This window comes from Panthera pardus, unplaced genomic scaffold (assembly GCF_024362965.1).
Source record: "Panthera pardus isolate Hobbes unplaced genomic scaffold, ASM2436296v1 HiC_scaffold_20, whole genome shotgun sequence".
NCBI lineage: Eukaryota > Metazoa > Chordata > Mammalia > Carnivora > Felidae > Panthera > Panthera pardus.
The window spans coordinates 70,305,474-70,332,517 of NW_026526766.1; the positions used below are offsets into that span (position 1 = coordinate 70,305,474).

The 27,044-nt window shown below is 43.9% G+C and overlaps 1 protein-coding gene across 10 annotated transcripts in view; it reads left to right on the top strand.

Moving 5' to 3' along the window:
• Positions 1–27,044, top strand: part of PALM2AKAP2 (PALM2 and AKAP2 fusion) — a 443,632-nt gene that overhangs the window by 318,161 nt on the left and 98,427 nt on the right. Inside the window, exon 1 of one of the 10 annotated variants that reach the window (XM_019454243.2) lies at positions 19,447–19,593. The exons of 8 other annotated variants lie outside the window; for them this stretch is intronic. The gene's annotated coding sequence lies outside the window, so the exon portion shown is untranslated. Of the gene's footprint in view, positions 1–19,446; positions 19,594–20,085; positions 20,106–27,044 lie in introns of those variants that run through there. One more of the 10 variants, XM_019454244.2, reaches the window with a different exon arrangement.

The following is a 27,044-nucleotide window of genomic DNA, read 5'->3' on the forward strand; positions in this document are numbered from 1 at the left end:
TATAGGAGCTATCCTAAAGTATAACTATCTTTGTGTTCTTGTGAACAGGCACAGGCTGAAATAGGTTAGTGGTTCTCTTGAAACAAGAACAGGTAAAAACAACTTTAAACAGTGAACATAGTAGGGATGCCTGGCTGGCTCAGTCAGTGGAACATGTGACTCCTGATTTTGGGGTCATGAGTTCAGGCCCAACACTGAATATAGAGATTACTTAAATAAATAAACTAAAAAAAAAGTGACCATAATATATCCAAGTGTCCATCAACAGATGAATGGATAAGTTCATTATAAATTATCCCTGTGACTTATTCATTCCATAACTGGAAGGCTATATTTCCTAGTCCCCTTCACCCATTTTGCCCATCCCCCACATCTGCTCCCCTCTGGCAACCATCATTTTGTTCTCTGTATCTGTGGGTCTATTTCTGCTTTTTGTTTGTTTTTTCATTTGTTTTGTTTTTTAGATTCTACACGTAAGTGCAATCATATGGGGTTTGTCTTTCTCTGTTCGACTTATTTCACTCAGCATAGTACCCTCTAGGTCCATCCATGTTGTCACAAATGGCAAGATCCCATCCTTTTTTTATGGCTAAGTAATATTCCTGTGTGTGTGTGTGTGTGTGTGTGTGTGTGTGTGTGAGAGATCTATCCATGGACACTTACCATTGTTAACTAGAAGAAAAGGGAACTCATATTCCAGGATAGCTTATATATTATATCCTATTCTGTTTTTTGCTTGCCTAGACATTGATTTTTTTAAAAGGTATGGATCAGTATTTTCTAAAACTTGCATGACTATGAGAATCTCCTGCAGCAGTGTAGAAAACAATAGTAAAAATACAGCTTCCCAGGTTTCTCCTTTCAAAATTCACATTCAGGAGATCTGAGTTTGAGAATTAGCATTTTTAATGAGCACCCCAGGTGACTTTTGTGGTCAGTTTGGGAAAACATTGTCTCAGCATTCAACCGAGGCAGTGTCAGGTGTGGCCACATGAGCCCTATCAATGCTCCTGGCTCTCCAGTTCCCAATGAGCCTGAGAAAGGACTTTCCTGTCCCAAACCCTTTGATTCCATTCCTTTTGAACACTGACCAAGGCTTAGACATCTCCTCCTGGCATTGAAGATTTCCTTACTCTAACTGTAATTTCATTTCTAGCCTTGTCTTCCACTGTGTCTCTGTACCCAAACTTGCCATCTCCACCTGCACTATTTGTAGCCAAAGTGATCTTTTCTAAAGACCAACCTGATAACATCCCTCTGCTCAAGCCTGCTGGCCTTTCCATTGCCCTGAGCACCTTAACCAAACTCTGGCAGGTGCTCTGCTTTTTAGAACCCCATTCTTTTATTGACTGCTCCCTTGGTCTTCCTCCTCTCTCTCCCTCTCCTTCCCAATTAACTTCTCTTTATATTCCAGTCTTTGGCCCAAATATTATTTCCTTGAACAGCACTTTCTGACAAGTCTTGTTTGTTACATGCTTTCACTGAACCTAGTACTCCTCCCTAGCCAGTCTCACATAAATAACCACAGAGGTCAATGCAGAATATCTGGTCTCCCCTGCTGGAATGTAATTGCCATAGGGCATGTGTCCCCAGCACCTGGCTGAGTGTGTAGCACATCATATGCAACTGTTAGTATTTGCTGAATGAATAAATCTATGAATGAACAAATGAAGACCAATCTTTATCTAGACTGATTAGGCTGGACTGTTGGCCTTCCCCAAACTTGGTCCCGATGTGCTCACCTCAGGGTCTTTCTCTTGAGGCTCCCTTCCTGCTTTCCCCTCATATGCCACTTTCCTCAGTGTTTTTGTTTGTTTTGCATGTGTTAGAGTCTCTAAATTACAATTCAATTCATTTTTTACCATTCCTTTTTAAAAATTTTTGAAAAAATATTCACCTGTTTTGAGAAAGAGAGAGCCTGAGCAGGAGAGGGGCAGACAAGAGAAGGAGAGAGAGAATCCCAAGTAGACTCTGCACTGTCAGCACAAAGCCTGACACAGGGCTCAGTTTCATGAACCATGAGATCATGACCTGAGCCAAAACCAAGAGTCAGACGCTTAACCTACTGAGCCACCCATGCACCCCATACCGTCCCTTTATTTTTAAAACACAACTTAATTGAGGTGTATAATTTATATACCATAAAGTTCACACATTTAAGTCTATAATTTAACAACTTTTAAATTTACCAACCATCACTGTAATCCAAATTCATAAGATTTCATCACTTCCATATAAGATCCCTCATGCCCAGTGATGGATAATCTCCTTTCCCATCACAATCCCAAGCAAACACATATTTTCTGTCTCTATAGGTTTGCCTGTTCTGGACATTTCATATAAATGGAATCATATAACATGTAGTCTTTTGTGTCTGTTTTTTTTCACTTAGCCTGATGTTTTTAAGATTCATCCATGTTGTGTCCTCAACCAATATCTCATTTCCTTCAGTGCTGAATGGTATTTCATTTAACGGGTATTCCAGTGTTTTGCTTTGCTTCTTGATCCTTTCCAAGTTGGTAGACTTTTCAGTTGTTTCCACTTTTTGCCTATTATGAATAGTGCTTCTGTGAATGTGCAAGTCTTTGTTGCATGGACCTATGTTTTCATGTGTCATGGCTATGGACCCAGGAGTGGAATTGCTGGGCCATATGGTAAATGTATTTTTAACTTTGTGGAGAACTGTTAGATTGTTTTCCAAAGTGGTTGCACCATTTTACACTCCCACCATCAACAGATAAGAGGTTTGCTTTTTCCATATCTTAGTCAACACTTGCTATTGTCTGTGCTTTTATTGTAACCATCCTAGTGGGTGTTGAGTGGTATTGGTTTGCATTTCCCTGATGGGTAATGATGCTCAGTACATTTTCATGTGTTTGTTGGCCATTTGTATGCAGTGAATTTTTTAATGGCTTGATTGCCTTTATTTGCTGAGGGGTGGGCTCTGTTGACAAACTGTTCACCACACACAGCACCCTCTCTCAAGCGCTCCGTCCATGTTTTCTGAGTGAGGTATCCTCTTCCTGACTCGGGGGTGGTGGAGGGGGCTCAACTTACTTTTCCTCTTTAGTATCACTTCCACCGGCCCACCACTGCCCTGGGTGGGGGTGCGGGTTCATCTGTCTCTTTTCTTTCCATTTCTTTCTCTCCCACTTTCTGTCTGGTTATTATTCCTTTACATCTCACCTTTAAAAATGTTTTTAATCACCTTTATTAGCGTATCAGTTTTTTTTATTGTGGTAAAACATACAAAACAAAATTTACCCCTTTAGCCATTTGTAAGTGTGCAGTTCTGTAGCATCATGCCCTTCATGTTCTTCTGTGACCATAGCCACCGTCTGTCTCTAGAACCTTTTCATTCATTTCATTATTCATCTCCAATTAAAACTCTGTATCCATTAAAGACTTACTTCCCATTCCCTCCTCCCTCCAGCTCTTGGCAACCTCCTCAGTGTTACCTTTTACGTATGATAATATCTAGGTGTCTTCTCAAAGGGAATTTAAATGCATCCTGTTAATCTTAAAAAACCCCATAAAATGCCTAAACCCCAACCTCGCATTTTAATATCTGGTGGGCAAGGCAAGTTAGAAAGGGAATTGCTTTACATATGTTTAAGAGTAGTGTTGCAAATAAAGGACTAGGAAGGTACTTAATGCTAGATTTTAAATGAATTTGCTGGTCCCAGGGCTTCCTTTCTTCTGGGGAGTAAACTGCCCAGCGCTAACGCCTGCCCTGGAAGCCTCTTGGCTTTATTCAGCTGGGTGCATATTCCTAGGAGCCAGAAGTTGCACCCGCTGGGCTATGCATTGTTTTCTTGAATTTTGTTGATTTGATCACTATTCAAAACTACATCAGTCATGTTGAAACTCTATCAATCTATGTTAAAGAAATATCTTCTGAGCAGAAACGATGTGATTTGTCTGCCATTTTAATCAAATATGTACACCAACTAAATCCCAAATGCCATCTGTCCCTTGCCCTCTTGTTCTATACCAAGATGCTGAAAACTTAAGTATTGCAAAAAAGAACACAGAAAATCCTAGCACACCAGAATTTTTCTTCAGAAATAAGCCTTGTACTTACTTACATTATTAAAAGATAAACTGAGACATATTAGAATTTTTAAGAGTTTATTTGAGCAAAAATCAGTTTGAATTGGGCAGTGCTGAATCAGAAGTGGTTTGCAAGGCTCCAAAGATGGGAACTCAGGGAGAGATTTTTATAGAGAACAGGCAGAAGCAAAGAAAGGGAATTATTGATTGCCTATAGCTTAAAGCCTAGTTGGCTGTTGTGATTGGTTGTCCTTAACGTTTTGATTTTATAACCTTGAGGTATTTACAGGCTTAGATTTTGGTTTGCTTACATAGGCAGAGATAGCAATGAAGCTATATCGGTCTAATGGCTTCTTTGTTTAATTAATTTAACAACATATACAGTATTTCTTGCTTAGGCACGAAACAAGATGGGTACCATTTAGGCGGGTTGGGATTCTGCCTGTAAAACTACTTTGAAAGGGGCATGTTTCCTAATCAAGGACGTGAGAAAGCAATGTTAAAAACAAGGATGTTGCTTCTCTATATGTAAAACTTACCACTGGGAGAGAGATTGTTCTGGAAGCCAGATGTTCTCCAGTTACAAAAGGGGGAAAGCATTTAAATCTTCCGGTGATGAATAGAGGCCACAGGTTGCAGCTTTCTTTGGACTTGGCTTTTAAAAAGCCATTCTGCTGAGGGTCTTTTGTTGGCCAGCTGTGTCGAGCCAGTTGCCCTTTGTATTTGATGATGACGACACTGAGGATTATTTTGTGTGGGGGTTCAGGACAGAAAGACATGTTTGGGACCAGAAGTCATTTCTATGTTGTGTACATACAAAAGGACTGCTCTAAACCTGCTTCCTTGCCAAAGGAAGTATTTTATTGTAGATTTTTTTTAATCCTTGAAACTGTCTAGAGTGGTGGGTCTCAGAAGGGGGTGAGAGTCATACCAAGACCATACAGCTATGTTTTCACAATACCCCCTCTTTGAGAATTACTGTCTTGAATTTTTTTTTGGAATACGCATGTTGCATTATTACCAGGTAATAAATGTGAAAGGCTGTGCCGTAAACTGTAATAGGCTGCATCAGTATTGGTAATTATTATTCCTAAGTGTTACTCCCTATTTGTCAAATAAAATGAAAGTCAAATAAATGAAGTCATAGCCATTGACAGCTCTCCATTGTCTACGTATAGATAAGGATTATTCCTGGCAAAAGACAGATCTCAGGTACTTCTTTGTCATTTTATCTTTCATCATGTTCCCTTGCCAACACCAATAGCTAATATTGACTGAGCATTTGCTATGCACTCGGTTCTGTGCTAGGCCCTTCCATGTACCATCTTCTATAATCTCCAAACTGACCCTGAGAGGGAGGGAGGGACTCTTACTAATCCCATTTTACAGATGTGGCCACTGTGACACAGTCAAGTGAAGCAACTTATCAAAGATCTCAAAGTGAGCATTTGAACCTGGCAGAAAGACAATGTTTAACCTCTCTATTTGAGTATTAATAAATGCAAGTTAGCTTTACTATTAGCTAAATCAGAGGAGCTCTAAGGATGGGGCAGAAGTAGCTTTGCCAGATAAAACATGAGATACTCAATTAAATTGAATTTTAGATTAGTGATGAATATATTTTTAGCATCAGTGTGTCCCAAATATTACATGGGACATACCAAGAAATGGTTTATTGGTTACCTAAAATTTAAATTTAACCGGGTGTCCTATATTTTAATTTGCTAAGTTTGGCAGCCCTAATCAGAAGGGGTGTTGCAAAGGAGATGAAGATAATTGCTTAATACATTTGATTATTATGGTTTGGAATTATTTGTGGTTTTGGATTTTTTTTATTATGACTTTATTCAATCAGGAACAACAATAGGTTGTATTAGGCTTTAAATCAGACAGATACACCATTTCAGTTCACAAAATATACTGACAGCCTATCAACAGACTTCTCCTGACTTCTTTTTTTTTCTGGAAATAAAGGCTTCCAAACCTGATCCATGTCAAGATCTGTACCTCATTGGTTTTCTCTGTGAAGTGAAACTATAGGAAATTCTGTCCCCATTTTGTTTGTTTCTCTTGAATGAAGCTTTTTTTCCCCTTAATCTGGGCAAGTTATGATTTTTCTGAAGCCCATTCTAGAATTTTAATTTTAGCTGGGCTATTGGTGTTGGCCTGATTTCATTTTCTGCAGATAACTTCATCATCCCAGTTTTTAAAATGTCTTGCGCTTATACTTGGTAAAATTCCCCTCTCTCTAAGTGGTCACCTCCTAAAATAGATGACAGTGGCCTGGATATTCCAAGTCTAAGTTCTGATACATTCACAAATATTTCCTGAATACACCAGTGCATTTCCTCTTATGTACATTTCTAGCATTCCAGCAGTGGGAGCAACTAATGATGATAAAGCTCTAGAAATAGTCTCTGTTCGTGTAGGTCAGAGCCCATTTGCAGATAAGCCTGTCGTCTTATGAGTGGTTCATTGGCAAGTACCGGAGTCTACGACTTCCCAGAGAACTAAGTTAAGCAAACCAAATGCGAAAGCCATTGGCAGAAGCCATGGGTCTAAGCTGCCAGTCTGGTTCCCACTTAAGCAGGGGTTTGCCTAGATCTAGTTCATTTAACAAGTTATGAATGTCTGGGAGGGTTTAGAATGGTCACAGGTTATTCCTGAAAAAAAATTATTCGTAGACTTTGTCCTTCCGAAACAAGGTGGGCATCACCGAGGCCTCATAAATCTTGAGTGTAATTCTCAGGAATACCTGTTGGATTCATAGGCAGAAACATCTTGCTTCATTATACAAGTATTTAAGACTGTGTTAAGTGAGCATCTAGTGTTCCTCTCAGTAAATGATCAAATGCCTTCCTCTTCCATCTCTTTCTTCTACCCATCCCCCAATGGCCTCCCTCCTTGCTTTTTTTCTGTTGGATTAAAAAGTTGTAGTTAGCACGGTGAAAATCATGACATACGTGTAGGTTGTGTGTAAAGAGAGAAAACATGCTCAGACTAGGTGATTGACTGGCTAGGAGAGACTGCCAAACACGAGCAGGCTTACACACCAAGAGCTAGGTTGTTTCGATGTAACTTGAGCCTATTGTTATTGCTTCCTCAGAAATGAGCCCGTGGAGATACGACATTTATTTTAGCTCAGCACTCTTATGTCTATTTCTGAAAAAGAAAAGATCCCAGCTGCTGCAGTCCCCACTTCCTTTCCCAAAGGGAACTGGGCTAGTGGGTAGGGTACTGAATCCGCCATCACGCTCCCCATATGCTCTTAGACTGGTGAGTTTTCATCTGTAACATGATGAATTTCTAGTCTAGTTCCATTTACAAAAAAAAAAAATTAATGAGAATAATATTTAGTATATCGATAGTGATATTCATTAAATAATATTTATTTATTCTAACTTATTGAGAACTTTCCATGTGTCTGTCAGGCATTGCCCTGGATGCTTAGGGTATTATATTATTGGATTCTTATGCAACCCTATGAGATAGATACTATGAGTAATTTACAGAAGAAGAAAAGGTACAGAGAGACTAAGTAACTTGTCCAAGGACACAGCTAAGGAGTCTCAGAGCCCTGATCTAACCAGGCTGCCTTTGCTCCTAATGACTGTCATATGGCTTTGCCTGGTAGAACAAAATGACAGTGCTTATATGCAAATATATAAAGTAGGTCTCACAGTCCCTGATCAATAAGGGAGCTTTTATGTAGTTTTGTTTGCATTTGTTCTTCAATACAAAGCTGGAGTTTACCTGGTGGGATAAGATTCGATTTACATCCCCAAGATTTGGTTGTTTTTCAGACTTGCCCTTGGGCTCTCATCCTGACAACATTGTGATTACATTTTCGTTATCATTCTACTGCTGTGATTCATGAATATGATAAAACAGAACTGCGTCTTCAGTAAATAAGGAAAGCTGGGCCCTTGGTGAATAAATATACCTTTCAATGAATCTGGAGAAATTCAGCATACAGATATCCTACAATATTTATTAGGAGACCCCTGTACCCACCAGGCCTGAGCTTAGGGCAGTTTCTTAATTCAGTTGTTCCTAAGATACCTGCATTTTTATAACATTTATTAACTTTTAAGTAAAAAAATCAGTTTATTGAATGTTGTGTTGCATGTTTTTTTTTCCATGAGACGTACCATATATTTAAACAGATTCAGATTTTAAGGGTGATTTTTCAAATTAATGTCACTAAATCCTTTGGGAATTTTGAAAATAAAAGCTCATTTAAGGTTGAGAAATAGACAAACATTTATCCAGTAAGAGCCACTATTTTTATTATTCTTAATGTGTTTTAAATATGTTGGTTCTTGCAAAGAAAATATGAACAAAACCCAAATATGAAAAAACTTTCCAAGTTTATATTAAGTTTATCCCATGAGTGACATAGGAAAATCCCTCTTAAGAGAAATGGCATTGCAAAAAGAGGCAGAGAATCTTCTTCTTTTTCAAATAAAAAAAATGCATCCTGTTTCTAAGCATTTTTCATCATATTTGACAGTTTATTAAAATGAACCTTTTTCTTCCATGTGGACTTCATCAAACTTTTCTTATCCTGTAATAGTCTTGACCCACCTTCCTGTTTTTTTCTCCTCTCACCCTTTCTCCTTTCCTCCCTCTCTCCTTCCTTCCTCCTTCTCTCCTTTCCTCTGTCCCTTCCTTCTTTGCTTCTTTCTTCCCTTCCTGATTTGTCCCCCACTGCTTTCCCAGCATTCACCAAGGGCTAGGCACTATGTTACTCTACCTGCATTGTTTTATTTAACACTTACAACTACACTGTGAGGTATGTACCCTCCTTGTCCCATCGGTACGACAGATGAAGAAATCGATGCTCTGAGAACATAACAATTTCCCAAGGTCATAAAATCTGTAAGAGTGGAGTCAGGATTCAGTCTGAAGTCTGTAATATTCCAGAGCCCACAATTTATTGCTTTCCATACAATGAGGACAAATTTCTTTTAAAATTGGGAAAATCTCTTAATTAAAATTTAACAACAGGAAAATAGTTATGATCCCCTAGGAGAAGGAATGAGTCAAGAAATGATCTGATCTAAGACCACTCTGGCTTTTGGGACTGAACATAGGGAAATTACAGAGCAACAGACTGACACAGAAAAATTATAACCAGTAGCTAACATTTACTGAGAATCAAAAAGGTAGGTTCTATGGACTTTGTTAGCATTACCTCATCCAGTGCTCACCACAGGCTCATGATATAGATACTATGTAATCGTCCCTATTTTAAAGATTGGGAAACTGAGGCACAGGCGGGTAAGGTAATCTGTGGAAGGTCCCGCCTAGAACCCACCTCCTGTCTGTGGTCCACAAGTGCTCTTCTTTTCTTGGGGAAATGTTGAACCTGTTAATGTCACAAGCACCCTTTCACTTGGAGTTCAGATCCAGAGCAAAGACCATACAGTATGTTTTCCTTGTGGAGGGACTCCGTAACTTTCAAGCCACACGTTTTTTGTGCCAGTGACATGTCTGAGAAGAGCTGGGTTTGCGATTAACGAGTTAAAGAGAGAAGAATGGCACAGAAAATAGGAGAGGAAAAGGAAAGGCCAACCAAATTCACCCATGGTAAATTTTAGAAATGTAAGGGTCGTGAGGTCCTTTCATACAAAGTACCAAATTCTCCTTGGCATTTGCCTTACAGGAAATTCTAGTTTATTTGGTGTTTTAAAAGTGCGTATATTTTTTTAACCTAAAAGCTTAAGAACTATTTTATTCAATGTGTTTCAAAAGGCTATTTTTGTGAGTTGGTGCTTTGCTTTTAAAAAGACATTTCCAGGGGTGCCTGGGTGGCTCAGTTGGTTAAGCATCCACCTCTTGATTTTGGCTCAGGTCATGTTCTCTTCATGGTTCGTGGGTTTGAGTCCCAGGTTGGGCTTTGTGCTGACAGTGCAGAGCCTGCTTGGGATTCGCTGTCTCTCTCTCTTTCTCTCTCAGTCTCTCTCTCTCTTTCTGCCCCTCCCCCACCTCTCAAAATAAATAAACTTGTGAAGACATTTCCTAGAAACCTACTCAAATGGGGACTAGTTGAAAAGAGCATTTTATTATAATGATTTATTATCAGAGTGTTGGTGGACAGAGTGACAGCTGCTGAAATCTTCAAGTGGTGAGGGAGGGCGACTTACTGAGAAAGGAGGACAGTAGTCTGGAAGAAACAGCAAGAGCACTCATCGCCCCCTCCAGAGAGAGAGCAAGCATATGACTGTTCACTGCCACCTCCCCAACACATGTCAGGGTATGTCATACATGACAGGATCTTAATAAATATCTGTGAAACGGATAGATGATTGAATGAGAAGGAGTTTTAATTTTGGCAAGAGGAGCCGTTGGAGATTGGTTTAGGAGGTGAACTCGGGTGCCCTGTGAAAGATGGACAAGATGGGGGAGAGGCCAAAGGCAGAGATGCCTGTCAAGAGGCCGGTGACGGTCCAGGTCAGAAAGGAGGAAGGACTGGACTATGCAGAAGCAGTGGGGACAGTAAGAGAAACCACAGTGGCTGGACCTCAGTGAAGAAGAAGGCAGAGGTGACCATGGGGACCACAAGACCCTAAGTCAGGAAATGCAGGGAAGATGAGTGGCGGGGAGGCATGTATGGAGTTTGGCTGGAGTATGTGGGTTGGATGGATACGCACGGGAAGATGCTGGGCCTCAGGCAGGATTCTAGGGTGCACTCAGTAGAATGTCTCTACCCAGGGGAAGGTCAAGATAATGGGAATGGGGGGAAGAAGATTGTGGTTGGGGAAGAGCAGCCTTTGGGGCAGGCTGAGGAAGAGGCCTTGGAAGGGGAGGAGTTGGACAGGCCAGGACTGGTGAGAAGGACTTTGTAGGTGAAGAGAGGAGTGTGAGGGAGAATGGCTTCCAGAGCTGGTGGATCCAGGGCAGACTGAGTGATCCCAAGGCACACAAAACAAGAGCGGTAGGGGATGCCAAGGCTGGAAGAAGAGGGGGGCGGGGGGCAGACGGTGGGGACACTGACTCTGCTCATTTCAGCATGGCAGGGTCCCTGCCCCGGGATAAGATGATGCCTACTCCTGTGGGAACCAGGCCCTCTGGATACAGTGCCCGGAAGGCATCCCTTTCCGAGAGTGGGCACGAAGCACAGCACACCTGAGTGTCAGTGGGGAGCCCTCATCCCCAGCCCCCTCCGTCAGGTTCAGGTCCATGGCAGCGTCCTCTGCCTGTCAACTATCACAGAATGTTGAGAATGGGCTGGAGGCTTTAAGAGAACCCAAAGCAAAACCCCACTGACAGCACAGCCCACCCTGGGTGCCCGGGCTGCCAATACGACGCTACCCCTGCTTCTGCACCTTGTCTGGCCTTACTGCCAGACCCCCAGAGATGGGCCACAGATCTGAGCCTGGCCTTAATACCCGGGCTTCCCCTCACCGTCCCGTGTAATTCTTGTTGTTTGGTGTTCGCTTTCAAAGTAATAAAAATGCCAAAGGAAGCAAGCTTGCAGCAAAGAACTTCTCACCGGGCTGGGAGTGAGCAGGCCTGCATCTGAGTCCTGACTTTAACCCAGTCTTGCTGGGCGGTTCTACTCAAATGCTGTAGGATCCATCTAGGATTCATTTGCTTCGCTACTGACAACTGACCCTGAGTTCTGACCTTGCCACCGGCTCTGAGCTTGCAGCTTTACGTGGATGATCTCATTACACTCACAGCAACCATATATGGTAGAAATTCCGATCTGCCTTTTTTACAGGTGAGGATTCAGAGAGACGGCTTTCCCAAGTTCACACAGCTAATAGGGGACAGATCAGGATTCGATCCCAGGCCTCTCACTCCAGAGACTCTATATTTCATGGACACTTGGTTATACCGTAAAATGAGGAACGTGGCTTGGGTGACGAGTAGTTTTTTTTTCTCCCTAGGTCTTATTCTCTTGTCTCTGGCATCTCGATATGCCCTCCCCCATCCCAATTGAGTGCAAAAAGAAAAAAAAAATGCTTAAAATAAAAAACGGGAGCAGCAGCAGCAGCAGCTGTCTGTCTAAACACGCCGTCCTCGTCTCTGTGCCTGCCTATCTTATCTCGACCAGTCTATAAATTACTTAGCAGTCCGGCACCTAGGCTCCTCAGTGCCTGAGCCCTTCATGGGAGACACAAACTGTTTCAGATACCTGGCAGCTTTACCCATTTCTGTTATCTGTCAGACTTCTTAAGGTATTTGAGTTTGCAGTGCCTGCTCCTAAAATTAACCAGGCACTGGTCTAAAAAGAAAAGGAACCAGGGAGGGAAAGAGGGAGGAAGGACGGAAAGTAAGGAGGAGAGGAGAAGAAGAGGATGCCTTGGAGAAAGCGTTGACCTGAGGAGGTACAGAGTCTGCACGGATCATGTGGCTCTGTGTGCTTTAGTTGACTTTATCATAAGCTATGGTGGCTTCTAGGGTGATTTTCTATTGGCCATGGTCCCATCCCAACAGAGGCTTTAAACATACTGTAGAAGCAGCGATTAGCATTCTCCATATTTAAATGATCGTAACACTTTATAATCTTGGTGGCTATTTAGGGAAGTAATTAATTTACCCCATGCATGTAAACTTAAAATGCCTTCACAATATAGCTCATCATCCTACTTAACACTAGGATAAGTAAAGTAATGTGAACACAGTGTTGTAGAAGGAAAAAGCCTGCTTTCACCCTGGGTAGGTCTCCGTATCAAAACATTTGATGAGTAAGTCAGAAACTACTGCGAAAAGTACCTCTGCGACCATCCGAGTTATTTACGATGTCAAGATTTAATCTTTCTCCACCCCTGATATTACCGAAAGTCCTTATGGTTCTTTCCATAAATGAACAAACAGCCTGTACTCCCAAGTTCTGAGGGAAACTTGGGAATTACTGGGAAAATATTACAGTCCCATTTTTTAAGAACTAAAAAAACAATTCTCCATCTTCACCTAAAATTGAAAAGGGATTAAACACCACCAGAAAGAAAGGTGGTTTTGCATTTAAAACCCAGATCGTTCATGAGAAGCAAATCCACTGAGTTTACTCAGCAAGGACTATCCTGGCCATGGCAGACACTGTTTCCCAGCACCCCGTGAACATGCTTTGTACGGTCCAAGTATATTGGCCATATTTTATGTTTTCAATGTCATGCTTTAAAAAGTACCTCATTTTAGGCTTTGTCTCCATTAGGGAATGAACTCTGGAATTTTTAGTACTTTTTTTTTAAAGTAATCTCTGCACCTAACATGGGGCTCAAACTCACCACCTCAAGACCACGGATGCTCTGCCAACTGAGCCAGCCAGGTGCCTCTAGTAGATTTTTCATATATTTATTTTTTTCATATTTATATATTTATTGGGGGGGGGGGGCAAGGGGCAGTGAGAGAGGGAGAGAGAGAGAATCCCAAGCAGGCTCCGCACTGTCAGGGCAGAGCCTGATGTGGGGCTCGATCCCACGAACTGTGAGATCATGACCTGAGCTGAAATCAAGAGTCAGACACTCAACCCACTGAGCCTCCCGGGCTCTCCCAGCAGATCTTTAAAATGCTTCAGTCGTTAAATGAGATAAAATCCTTAGCCAGGAAACAAAGAACTTGTGCATCATAGGGCTTTGTTGCTCCTAACTACCAAGTAATACGTGAGTATATTCTTGTCGTTAGCACATGAGCTCTGAGGCCTCTGGAGCTAAGGATGTGGGCTACAATCATCTCATGTAGCCGTGGGTGACTTCTTCTTCCCTCACTGGGGTACTCTGTCCTCTGTGCCCTCTTCCTTCCCCACCCTGCCCTTCCCCTCTGCAAATAGCATTTTTCCTCCACCCTTCCCAACACAGGGCTTCCCCATGTTGCTGCTTTTCATTGAAGATTTTAGTTTGGAATACTGTATGACTCTCTGTTTATTATGCTACCGTTTAAAGCTTTATTACAATGGGCAGTCTGGATGATGCGATGTCACTTTGCCAAGGTAGAGAAGGCACAGGCCAGCTACAATGTGGGACAAAATAAAGACAATTAGATGGACAAAAGTTGTTTGGGTTTTGGAATGTTTCACTTGGAGTGTTTTTAAAGGTCTTTTGAAAAAAGAGTCTCAAACGGCAGGGGTGAATGTCATGAGGTCACCCTTTCCTTGTGTTAGAAGGTTTGGCAAAGGAGAGGCCAAGTGTGAGGATGCAGGAAAAGGAAATAAATGTGGAACAGGCAGGAAAGGAATGTACTGGGGCAAAGGAAGCCACAGACCCTGGAGAGGAAAGGAAGGAAAGGCAGGCATCACAAATGAGGCCAAGAATGGGAGGAAACACAGTCCTAGAGCCAAATATTCTCATATGACACTGTCCCTATTTCTGTGTCCATGATCTCCCCTTCTGCCTCAGGACGGTGTCCACCCCAAGTGCTCCCTAAACCAGGCTGGGCAACAGAATCATGTGGAAAGCTTAAACAGATACAGATTCCTGGGGCTCAGATCTAGGGGGAAAAATCTGTTGTTTTCTTTTTTTCTGGCTACTCTTGACGTGAGCTACCTTGAAAAACACTGATTTGCAGGCTTTCGATCTGACTGCCACTTAGCAACCAGGTCTGACCTTAGAGAAGAGTTGACTTTGAGAAGGGTGTTTTTAATTTGATAAAACACGACTGTAAGTCCAAACAAACAGTCCATTGACTGACCTGTGTCAGTCTTATGTGTGGTACACTCCAAACGTCGACAGTTAAAACACTCCATGATGGGTCATCCCTTTTATGAAAACGCCACGTTATCTGGAGATGCCCGTTTTGCCTTTCAGTAAGAATCAGGGATCAGTGGAGAACCGTGTTAAGTGGCAAATCCATAGACGTACAAAACATCCACATGAATAAGGTAAAACCACTATTTGATTTAGAAAGCAAGCAAATGATCCATACGGCTCCTAGGACTTGATTGGCTGTCCCAAGTCCTGCAGCCAGCAGGGATAAATTTTTCCTTTTATATCTAAAGTAAAATATTTGAACCCCTACTGACAGAGTAGAAGATGTCCAGTGCCCACCCCACTATTTTTATGGGCTTTTAACTCAAGGGGTTAACTCAAGTGGGGTGGGGTGAGTTCTACTCACTTGTTCTGATTTCTTATTTAGTTTGACTTCTTCATCTCACATTATCTTGCCTGATATCCACCCTGTACCAAGCCTCATACAAGCCCTTTGCCTTTGGCTCTCCAAACAAATGCTGTTTTAAGAGGTTACCAGAAGTACTTACATCACAACAGAGCACAGCAAACAACTTTAAAAGTGTATATTAAATAAATACTCTTTTGCTTTGGCCTTTTCGGTGATCAGGAATTTCTCATTCTCTGACTTCTCCCCACCCCACCCCCAATCTCCATAGATTCCCAAAGTGAATTGCACTTGAACAGTGTATAAATATTTTTTTATCTCAAGAGATATCACCAAATTGTCTTCTGAATTTAGCAATGTATTAATATCAATGTATATTCCCATCCACAGAGTACAATCACTTAATTTTCATCATTCCCTCACCAACAAGAAATAAAATTTGTATTTTATGTATTTAGCAATATCATAGGCAAAATATATTGTCCCAATATTGTCACTTACATTTCTTTAATTATGAGTTTGAGCATTATTTATCTATAAACGACTGTTTTCTTTTTCCTATTAGGTATTTGGCGATTTTCTTCAATTTTCTTATTGATTTGTAAGAACTCTTCACATAGTAGACATAGTAATTCATCTTTATGTATGTTGCAAATATTTTCCCCAGTTTGTTTCTTCTCATACATTTTCAGTGGTGCATCTGGTCCCATGATGCCCTTGGGATTGGGATTGTTCCTAACTTTCCAGTGACCTCACCTGTTGCTTGTGGGGAAAGCCCCACAGATCTAAGGCTATTGGTTTCATGGGGGCCAGCCTTTTTGGTGTTGGTCTTTTTCCTTAATCCCCTCCTCCTCTCCCTCCTCCTCACCCCTTATTCCTCTTCCTCTTCCTTCTTCCTAGTAAATCTTTATTTTCAGTGGGGCACATTTAACATATGAAGATTACATCCAGCTGATGTTTTTTGATGTTGCTCCTTGCTAGAAGGAGGAAGTGGCAAGTTCTCTTTTATGATGGGCCTCCCTTGACCTCCCCTTTTGGTTTGCAAATGATCTCTCTGAGGGACTCACTGAGTCTTTTTTTCAGTTTCTACTTTTCTCTAAGTTTAGGGACATGTGGCTACTGAAAGACCAGTATTTGCAGGACTTGGTTCATTGTGCTTAGTTTGGGAAGAGAGAGAGAAGAGCTTTGTCAATCTGTATCTAGGCTGACCTTTTTCCCAAAAAGCCTTTACTTTTGGTGTTTCTTCGGCAGGTACATTGTATTTCTTGGGTCCCTTGGAGGCCACTGTCCCTCGGGGCACAGTTTATGTCACTCCAGCAACATAGCAGATGCAAAATGGGCAGATATGTACATTAGGCCATAGTGAAAGAAGTCCTGAGTTCTTTCCCGGCTAAGCAAAATTTCCATAGGTTTTGTGTCCTAGATGCTGTAGGGCCTTTGGGAGTATTAAACATTCACACATCTCAACTATGTTTTTTTTTCCCCCACAAAATTAGTAGCCCTTTCTTTGCTTCAAATGGGCTTCTGTAGTGCATCTAGGAGACTAAATGTGCTTCTTTCATAAAATATTCTCAGCTCCAATAACCATTATCATGTTAAGAGACAAATGATGTGATGTACCCATAAGAATGTGCTGGGTGATAAAGCCAGCTTTCCCCATCTCCAGCATTTCTCATATTCTCATGTTCTTAAGATCACGTGGAAGCTGTTAGAACACTTTTCCTAGCCCTGCCCCCAGGGATTCTGACTCGGTAGGTAAAGGTGGGGCCGAGAAATCTGCATTTTTAGTGAGCGCAGAGGTGGTTCTGATGTCTGTGGTCCTTGGTATTGGCTTTGAGTCCAAGGCCAGATGTCTCAACCTCAGCACCATTGACATTTGGAACATGGTAATCCTTTGTTGCCGGGGTGCTGGTCAGCAACATCTGGGACCTTATCCCTTAGATGTCAGTAGCACCCTCCCCCCATTATAACAATCGGGAATGCCTCCAAACATTACCAACATGTCCCCTGGGGAGTCAAATCACCCTCAACTGAGAACCACTGACTGAGGGGGAAATAAATGAGAAAATGCTAATTAAAAACAGTTCTTACTTTCATACATAGATGGTCATACCCTCGCATTGATTTCATTGAACAAATTAAACGAATATTTCTGAGCACCTGATATGCACCAAGCATTTTATATTAAAAGTGTTTAATATAATCATGGTTACTTCTTTAACATAAGATGGAAGAAAAGGAAATGTTCTTGTAAGTTAATATCTGTTGAATATGCATTTTTCCTAAATTAATATTCCCAATAGTTTTCTGTAGGATATACCAGAGCTTTAAAATTAATATTAAAAAATTAATATTAATTAACCAATATGAAAAGTAATATTAAATTAAAATGAATATTAAAATTGGCATTGCTTTAGGGAGGATGTAATTCAGCTGGTGTGAATCGCTGTACTCTCTAGTGATGAAACAAATTTGATTTATAAACTTTACATTTATTTTAATTTAGAAACATAGGAAGAAAGTCATGATGCACCTGCCATAATACTGTTTCTAAAACCTCACCTCTGCTGTAGTTTTAGAATCTTTCCTTGGAGAGTCTGTGGTCCACATAAATAAATAACTGTACCCAAACATGCTCATTTCAATGTGAGTTTTTCACATGTTAGTAAAATGTTAAAAATAGACCATGATGTAGGGCACTCAGATATTTAACTCCTTACGTCAGTGACAGGAGGAGCTATAAGGAAGGAAAGAGGGAAAGAAAGAAGGTAGGAAGAGAGGGGGAAGGGAGGGACAGAAGGAGGAAAGAAGAAAGGAAGGAAGGAAAGAAGGAAGAAAGGGAAGGAACAGGAATTGATTGAGGATAATGCTCTATAATCTCTGACCACCGGTCAGTAAATTCTATTGAAATTCAAGAGTAGACACCTACAAGGAGGCTGGTGAAACCATTCCTAAAAGGCAAGAAAAAGAAGCCTATTGACATTCAGGAACCCTGAAGAGATCAGCTGACTTCTCCATTGTAGACTTTATCCCCCTCCTCCCAGAAAGGTGTGAATACAGCTCAAGACAGGAAAGGAGTCTTTTCTGCAGAGGGTGCTGTTGTTAATGTGTCAATAGTGTGGACAGGCTTTCTGGGCAGTTCCCAATGATATCATTTCTTTGTACTGGAGATCAAGGACCTTTGTGGATTAGGAAAGAAGAACCAGACCCCGGCAGCTGTCTTTCCTGCTGTGCTTGGCAGGCAGCACTGAGTCTCAGAAGAGGACCCCAGGACCTTGGCCAGGGGTTCAGAAAGAAGCAGGCCCACCTAGAAATGGAAACTCCAAGGAGGGTAAGGCGCTCTGACTTACAAAGCTGGAGAGAGAATAAATAGGAAAATGAAAAACCCCCATCCTTCCTAGTGGAAGGCTGAATTCAAGAAACCTGGCCTTATATTATTTTCCTCTGCAGAGAGCGTGCAGAGTAAGATAACTGCTTGCTTTTTAAAAATGCTGTTTTCTGTGTAGGGTGTTTCAGCGTGTGTCCTCTCAGGATTTCCAGACAGTCCCGAAAGGGTCATTAACATTATTTAAATATTCATGCTGGGGGAGGGGACCACAGACTGAAATTTCAGACCGCTCCAGAGTGAGGGATGGTTGGCTACCACCCCAATGCGGCCCCACCTTGTGTATCAGCTGCCTCCTTCCCCGCAGATGGCTTTGTTGCGTTGACACCAGGCCACCGGCTGCCACAACGAGGAAGGCAGCGCGAAGGCTCTGGAGGGCCGGTGAGCCGGAAGCGTCCCCGTCCACACCTTGGGCTCTAGGCCACAACGGGGAGAGCCCCAAAACACAAAGACGCACTTCCTAACCGCTGCCGGCCGTTGTACTTACGCGGGGACAGTCGTGCGGTGTCGAAATGAAGGACTGCTCCCACCTCGGGCAGGAGCTCAGCAGCCCCTGGCGTTGCGAGCGCGCACATACACCCACACGCTTCCACCTACTTACATACACGTACGTGTACCCCAACACACACCCGCCTGTGCACACGCCGACACGCCCACCCGTGCACTGACAACAGGTCCACATCCCCAGACACAGAGCCCTCTCCCCAGTTAGGAAATACTGGGCTTCACTTGCCTCTATCCATCCATCTCTCCATCCCTCCACCCCTCCAATGTACCCATTCATTCATTTCGTGGTTTCTCGGTTTGTGCTTTGGATTCCACCAAAGCCAGAGACGCGTGGGTGGATGGGGAGGGCACATGGAAGCGGAGGGGCGGCCCGCGGTCGCCGGGCGCCGAGAGGGGCGGGGAAGGGGCGGGCTCCGGCAGCCCACGGGCGGCGCTCCTGGCCCTCCGGCGCGCCCAGCGGCCGCTGCGCCCGGCAGACGCGCTCGCCCCGGCCCCGGGGCTGCCGCACGCCTTCCCCGGAGCTTCTCAGACGCCCCGCGCCGGAGCAGAGCTCGAGGACTGCGCCCCCCAGGATCCCGCGCCAAGAGGTGGGTGGCCCAGGCTGGGGGCGCGGCGGCCCCCGACTCCGCGTCCCCGGGGCGCCCTCCTAGTGTTGCGGCCTCAGGCGTCGTCCCCGGGGCGCCCTCCGAGTGTTGGGGCTCCAGGCGTGGGGAAAGGGTGGCCCGGGAGGGGCTGCAGATCTGGGGTGTCCTCCGAAGGATCGCGGACTTTAAAGGGCTTTTATGGCCTTGCCTAGCGGAGCGTGTGCGCGGAGGTGGCCTGGCTGGAAAGGGCTGTGGCCATGTGGCTTTGAATTCCTAGGTTTGGGGGAGGGCCGAGCCTTTGGCTGCTTTATTCAATACTTAGTTATATATGCTTTAGAAAAATAAACTTAGGACCCTTTCTTCTGCCCTCCAACACACACACACACACACACACACACACACACACACACACACACAGGCGGGCTGTACAGGAAAAGCGGGGAATATCTAACGGCCGTGGCCACCCCTCCAGATCCGGAGCAGCAGAGGATGGAACCACTGGTTCCAGCTCCCGAGTAAGACGCGGGTCCTTAGATGGCAGCGCTGGGGCGTTGGGGGGGCGCAGGCCGGGGCGGGCCGGGTCCCCGGCCAGCCGGAGCCTCGCGGACTGGGTCTGGGAGCTGCACACTCCGGAGACCATGCAGCCTTTCTGTGCAGGGACGCCCGGAGTACGCGCTGAGCCTGGAAGTTTAGCCTGTGGCTGAGACCCCAGCTGTTAGGACGCGGTGTTATATCCTGGATAAAGCGGAGGGTACCTCTCTTTGGGCCCTTCGTGGAGACAGTTTGGGGAGTGGAAGGGGCTGGTCGCGGTGGTGCGCGCTGGGCAAACTGTGCCTGTAATCTGAGTGGAGGCAGCGTGAGCTCAGGGATGGGAGCGAGGAGATCCTGGAGGCCCTGAGAAATTCTGGAGAAGCGTACTGGAGGACGAGGGACCGAATCGAAGTCCGTGAGAGCTGGGAGCCCAGGACCCGGCGGAGGAAGGCGGGCGGGCCTGGGAGCGGCGGCGCGGGTGGCCGTGAGCACTGCCGGCTAAGGGGCGGCTGCGCGCAGTGGGGAGCCAGGCAGGGAGCAGAACAGGCAGCGGGTTACTGAGCTCCCGGCCCTCATGGCAGACGCTCGCCAGCCTTGGGGACCTTTCCCTAATCCGCAAAAAGGGGGCGTCGCGAAGGGCGATGACTCATTTTGAGAGGCCGTGGGTTGTCTCTCCAGACCCGTTCAAGCCAGTTGCGTAGGGCAGTATTGATTTGGCTGTGATAGGCTTTGTGGTCAGACTTTGACAAATCTTTACCCTTCTCTGTAGCAGTTTTAAGTGCAGAGCCATTAACGTAGGCAAGCTTCTTTCCCCCGCCCCCCCCCCCCAAATGTATTTCTCTTTGAAAAGAGATCTCACACACACACACACCTATACATCTCTACATGGTGCATCTCTGAATCTGCTAACAAGTTCACAGGGGAAGCAGCCTTCCCTCTTCACATGTTGCCAGGCATCTGGAGGCCACCAGGCACCACTGTGATCCCAGGACGTTGGTTTTTCTTGGTTTTGTTCTAATTCAAGAGAGTTTCGCTTAAGCATCACACTTTTCTTCCTGGAAATGGTCCTAATTTCATTAAATATTGTCTCTTTCCTCCCACCTGGCACCATCCCCAAGCCTGATCAATAAAATTTCAGAGTAAGGAGTTTACTTTGTCTGTTTAAACGTAAAGCCCTTTAAGAATTAAAACTTGCCCTAACACATCTTCTAAACGGCTGTCCACTGCCAGCTTTCTCCTGCCCAGTTTTGACACTGGCTCTTTGCTCAGAGGGCACTTTCTCCTTTGAGTGGGCACAACATGGGTCAGGTAGGTCCTGCAATTATTTGGGGCTACACCAATACCATTAGTCAGGAGCCAAGAAAAATGAAAGTAACCCTCCTCGGGTCTCCCAGCATCTTCCCTAGTGGACTGCAAGTTAGGTGTCAAGATGTTTCTCTGGCACCAAAGTTCACTTCAGTTTCTTTCGGGGATGCTGAGGTGCCGGTGTGAGCGGGTGACTGGGTTCTGAGATGGGACAGACATTTTGAAATACCCATTATCTCATAGTTCTGGCATCACGGTTGGCAAGGCTTCCTGCCTGCACAGTTCAGGGTAGTGTAGTCAGATTATTTCACTTCCATAAGTGGCTCGTTCTCACTCAGGAACCTCAGGATTTCAGGCTCATGAGATGAAGCAGTTTGTCTTAACTTCTTATCAAGTAAGGGGGGGGGGGTAGTATGAGCCATTGGTTGTTTTACGACTAAAACTTATCAATATTTTAGTATAGCACTATTAAATATTACTTTTAAAAATGCGATCACCCTAGACTTTCTAGTTAATTATTAGAATTATTGTCTAGATACCCTCTTTATAGATTTGGTGGACTCCTAAGGCATCCATGTCTCAGATTTCTATCACGGATGCTATTACAAGTCTCTGGGGTTTTTTTTTTTTAATGGTTTATTTTATTTTATTTTATTTTTGAGAGAGAAAGAGTACCAGCAGAGGAGGGGCCGAGAAAGAAGGAGACAGAATCAGAAAGTAGGCTGCAGGCTCTGAGCTGTCAGCACAGAGCCCAGCACCGGGCTCGAACTCATGAACCGCAAGATCATGACCTGAGCCGAAGTTGGCTCTCAACCCACTGAGCCACCCAGGCGCCCCTACAAGTCTCTATTTATTAAGATAGTGACAAATGTTTCAAATAAAAATGAAATTGAGTTTGCATGGAAGTTGTGTTGAGTTTTAATAATTGAAACAGGTGAAACAGCGGCATGTTGAAATTTACTTCTAAAGACCAAAAGGGTGATGTTTAGCTCTATTCTTTAATTTTATACATTCCTTAAAGCTGGTAGAATTGATGATCAATCTTGACTTAGCCTCTAAAATGGCTGTTCTTTGATCTTGAGAAGTGATCTTGAGTCATCATTTGCTTAGATGATTGATCAGGGATTCTGTACTACCTATTGGAAATTTGAACAAATTAATTAATGCACTTATCAATAATTATAGTAAATTTTACTGAAAAACGAAACAACTTTAAGTTCAACAATTTTAGTAAGTTTTGCTGGAAAACATCATCATTTTCTTTATACTGTGTAAACTCTACACCCATGGATATATTTTCTCTGAAGCTAAAAAAGCTTAAGTGAGGGGTCTCCTCACTGGCACCCACCTTACCCATTAGCACGTTGAGTGGCTTGGGCATGAGGGTGGCAGTGCCTCCATGATCCATGATGAGATCCATGCTCTTTGTAAGGTAATCCCCTTCTAAGAACCTATAAGTCCACTGTTACTTAAAAAAAAAAAAAAAAAAAAAAAAAAAAAAGTGGCATACCTGGGTGACCCCATCGGGTTTCGCCGTCTGTGAGTTGGAGCCCCACATGGGACTCTCGGCCATCAGTGCAGAGCCTACTTCGGATCCTCTGTCCCCTCTCTCTCTGCCCCTACCCCACTTGAGCTCTCCCTCAAAAAAATTAATTAAAAATTGGAAAAAAAAAAAAAAAAGACCACCATTCAAGTTTTGGACCTTTGCCCTTTGAACATGTTTGTCAGGAATGTATTATTACAGGAGAGTCAAAATCATCTCTATTTCAATATGAAATCCACTATTTTGCTCAAAGAGAAATTTATAGAGTTTGGATATGTGATTGTCACTAGCACTTGATTAACTAGAATACTTAAGAAATGAATTACATTAAGTAATATAAGTTTAAACCTGAGTTTTAAAAATGCATTTCAACTGTTGGTGATACAAGTGTGTATCTAAGGGGTAAAATGAATGGCTACCTTGCTCGGCTTTGCCTTGGTGAGTTTACTGTGGTGACTATATTGTTGTCTGTCCATTGACAATTTAGGACTTTGTAGTCTCTGCGTGATGTCAACACAGATAAAAATAAAGGTGTGTAGGAGCGCACAAGTGTAATTGTGGAATCCACTCCAGGACGGCCTCTGGAGACCGGCTTTTGAGAAAACAAATCCCAGTACAAATATCATTTCTGTTCTTTGCCCCACTCTCTGGAAGGTTGAGCGCCAGAGAAATGAATTAATCATGACTTTTCCATCGCCTACCGTACAGCAAGATGCACTTTCTCCAGGGTTCTCTTTACCTGTTGAAGTGAATTCTGAGATTGGGGAGGTGCAAGAGAGGACAGACAGCATGGGGGAAGGGCCTGAGGGCATCCTTGGGCCCGTCTACCTCTTTCCCCTTTGGTATCTGTCTCTGAAATCCAGGCGCACCAGTTCTGCCAGGCCTTGGGGGGTACAGTCAAGTGGAAGCAAGGGATGTGTAACTGACATTGCTCCCCTCTTGGTTGGGGTCTCAGGGTGACCAAAAGTGCCATGCAGCCGGAGAAGGTGGCCTGTGGAGGCGGAATGCTGCTCATTTTCCCCAGGGATGGGAGGTGAGATGAAGGAGCTTCCCTCAAGTGGGTTTGAGGAGTTGGGTGTTTTTGTTTCATCCTTTAAGTCTTGGAGATACGTGTCCTGGTTGAGGGAGTTGTGGGGTGAATGCAGGGAAGTCGGGGGAGCTGCAGGACACTGTGAAGAATGTCATTGTCCTTTGACCTTTTGCTTCCTTAGGGGTGGGCAGGACTTTTCTGGTGGGTTTTGCTGCTTGACTGGAGCAGCCTGAGTGAGCAGAGGTCTGCAGATAGTGTGATGCCCAAGTTATCCAGAACCATGGCGGGGCCAAAACACAGTAACGCCCGGGCCAAGTTCTCTGCAAGATCTTGGGCACGCCACTTAAAATGGAATCTCAGTTCCCTCACCTATAAAAATGGGAATACCAAAACCTGCCTATTTGAAAACTTGTGTTCAATGAGATATATGGAAGCACCTTGCATGTATTGTATTTCTTAAGTTAAAATCTCTTTTCATCTTTTTTTCTTAAGATATATTTATTTATTTAAGTAATCTCTACACCCTGGGCACCTGGGTGGCTCAGTCGGTTAAGCGTCCGACTTCAGCTCAGGTCATGATCTCAGGGTTCATGAGTTCGAGCCCCGCGTCGGGTTCTCTGCTGACACCTCAGAGCCTGGAGCCTGTTTCGGATTCTGTGTCTCCTTCCCTCTCTGACCCTCCCTTGCTCATTCTCTGTCTCTCTCTCTCTCAAAAATGAACATTTTTTTATATGTTTATATTTTTGTTATATTTTATGTTTATAAACATAAACATAAACATTAAATTTTTTTTTTAAAAAAGTAATCTCTACACCCAACATGGAGCTTGAACTCACAACCCTGAGGTCAAGAATCTCATGCTCTGCTGACCGAGTCAGCCAGGTACCCTAAAATCTCTTTTCATGTCTATGGTAGATGCACATAAATGGTTTTTAAAGTTAATTTTTAAAATTCCAGCAATTTGTGGCAGGTCAATTGTTCATCCTTCACACTGATCAGATGGAAAAGGGTTGAGCACAGAGATTCTGCAAACCTAACGTCACCTTCACTGGCCAGCCCCCTTTGGACTTGGGGGAGTCTGGCTGACATCCTTCTTCTCCCATTGCCCCCACAACACTTGCATTAGCACGGCTTCTTCCATTTTTCTTTGCTTGCTTCCTCTTTATGCTTTGAGTGAGTCAGAAATTGTTCCTCATCAGGCAAACGGACCCAAATTTTCAGGACCCTTATCCTGGGCTTTAAGCTCACTCAGTGACCCGTAGTGTGATGGATGTCAGTGGGACCTCCCTTCCGAAACTCGTGCAAGATTCTTTGCCGGCTCTAATGAGTTTACTCTGTCACTAAGATGGGAACAGGGATTAATATATTAAGTAAAGATGTGCAGCCAGGATTAAAATGAAAACGGTTTTCAGAAGAGCCTGAGAAGCCTCGTTAATCCAATCCTTTTATGTTTTACCATTTAATTTCACAGATTTGCCATAGATTTTGCAGGTTGGATGAATTATTAAGTAGCACATTACTTTGAATAAAGTCCTAAGTGTTACAAACCATTCTTTTATACACACCAGCCTCCAGCCTCGGCTCAAAGCTCTCCACCGAATCAATCCTCTGTGCCAGCGAGGACTGGGGTCTGGACTAGCACGAGCCTGTACCTTTAAGGAAGTGAGGCGGTTAGAAAAAGTAGCTGGGGATTCACAAGCAATATGATTTAAGAAGCGGAACATTGTAGCTCCTGACCCTGTTTGCAATGCCTCCGTGAAGTTTTCTTTTTAGTCATTGTCTGCGGGAGGGAAATCCCCCCCTTAAAATGTCCCACAAAAGGGGGACCGTCCAACTCATGTCCACTGACCCGCTGGTGTATCTAGTCCTACACTGAAGACCCAATTTCCTGGGAATCTGCCCTGTTCACTTGGGCAGCATATCTGGACGTGCAGTCTAGTCATACTAGTGTCTATGTAGGGATTCCTGGGCTCTGGCACAGACAGGATCACCCACTTAAGAGGGGCCTGGATACAGCCTTTTGTTTATTTTTTTCTGGATGCTGCCTTTTAAACCAACTCTTCTGGGATGCCAAATAAAGCCTGAGAATTGATTGCATTGGGACACAAGCCTGCAGAGGATACAGATACCTCCCCAGCACCCCACAAGAGTAGTAACTTAGGAGAGAGGGGAATGTGCCCTGGCCCAGGTATCCAGTGAAGTTCTTTTTTTTTTTTTTTTTTAATATTTTTTAATGTTTATCTTTGAGAGACAGACAGAGCATGAGTGGGGGAGGGTCAGAGAGAGAGAGAGAGACAGAGAGAGAGAGAGACAGAATCCGAAGCAGGCTCCAGGCTCTGAGCTGTCAGCACAGAGCCCAGCACCGGGCTCGAACTCATGAACCGCGAGATCATGACCTGAGCCGAAGTCAGATGCTTAACCAACTGAGCCACCCAGGCGCACCCCCAGTGAAATTCTTAAATAAGCAGATACACTGACCTGCCTGCCTCAGGTCTTGACTGATTTCACTGCTCCAACCCAGAGACGATCCTGGAACTGCTTCAAAAAGGTCTGTGGCTTCTGCTTGAGCTTTCTGCCCTGTAGGGCCCCTAAACCCCTGATCTCCTTTATAGGATGGACGAGAAATCGAGTCCATATATAAAGATTAAAAAAATGCCAGTCCAGAAGCATTAACCTCTCTTTGAACTACAAAAGGTTGTATGTTATTGCTTCCCACATGTGTTAGTGAGGAGGCCTTGAGGAGGGTTATTACGGTGCAGGACAAAGATAAACTGTGATGTTGGAGCAGTTTTTCCTGGGTTGTCAGAAGAGGCCCACCCTCTGGAGGTTTCTGCCTAGTGCTTAGCGTGCCCCGGGGTTTGTCAAGTTTCGAGGAGACATTTGCCAGGCCTTCCAGGTTTATAGTCTTTTGTCAGAGGGGTGTGGGGTGGGGGGCTACCACTGACATCACACGGAGCACTGTGAAGAGAAGGGTTCCCTAGGTGGCCATCCTGTCTGTGAGCCATGATCTTCACAGCATGTCTATAGTGAACCGTGAGGCCAGGA